General features: G+C 43.3%; 1 protein-coding gene across 2 annotated transcripts in view; it reads left to right on the top strand.

Annotated features, from left to right (window-relative positions):
- Positions 1-919, top strand: part of LOC103609614 (core histone macro-H2A.2) — a 34,695-nt gene that overhangs the window by 12,823 nt on the left and 20,953 nt on the right. The gene's annotated exons all lie outside the window — the stretch shown is intronic.

Consider the following 919-nt stretch of genomic DNA (forward strand, 5'->3'; position numbering starts at 1 on the left):
TTCATTCTTTTGAAGCCAGACAAATTTGATTCAGCAGAACATCGTTCTAAAATTGAGGAAGAAAGACAAATATCAAAATAAGACAGAGGAGGATGGGAGAAAGCATACAGATGCTATAAACCAATTCTATAGATTTTAATTATTTTGACCTCAAAATGTTAATAGCTTATGAAATAACTGTAGGAAAATTCCTTTTTATCAACTTTTCCACATTTACCAAATGACATGTTTGTTAGAGTCAGAGCCATGCTTAAGTCCTGAGGGATATCTGGGAGTCCTCTGAGCCCCAACATGCCTCCTACCTGGGTCTCATGGGCATCTCCTTTCAGAATTCACTCTTCAGGTTAAGAATTTCTTCATCGCACAGTGTAAGTTAGTTCTTCCCACCCACTTTCCTCTAGGACAGGAGGGACCTGGACCATCAAGCAAAGGGGAAAAGAAGTACTTAACAGGACCCCAATGGGTACCAAAGACAGATTTTACCTACATCACATTCTCTTCAGAAATGGCCCTGCTCTCTGCAGACTGAAAGAAATTCAGGTTCTATATCAGGATTCTCTATTGTCAGGATTAGCTTTCTGCTGACAGTGGCTTAAACAAGAAAGTTTATTTCACTCTCATACGAAACAAGTCTAGAAAAAACTGTCCAGGTTTGTAAGGAGAATCAGTTCCCTTCTGTCTTGTTGCTCTGTCATCCACAACTTCTTCTTGGTCAAAAATGGCTGCTCAGGCTGGCCAGTGGCTCACTCGGGAGAGTCTGGTGCTGATAACACCAAGGCCACGGGTTCGGATCCTATATAGGGATGGCTGGTTAGCTCACTGGCTGAGCGTGGTGCTGACAACACCAAGCCAAGGGTTGAGATCCCCTTACCGGTCAAATTCCAGCCATCACGTCCTCGGTCCACCAGTAGAAAGGGAG

This window comes from Galeopterus variegatus, unplaced genomic scaffold (assembly GCF_000696425.1).
Source record: "Galeopterus variegatus unplaced genomic scaffold, G_variegatus-3.0.2 Scaffold9864, whole genome shotgun sequence".
NCBI classification, from domain to species: domain Eukaryota; kingdom Metazoa; phylum Chordata; class Mammalia; order Dermoptera; family Cynocephalidae; genus Galeopterus; species Galeopterus variegatus.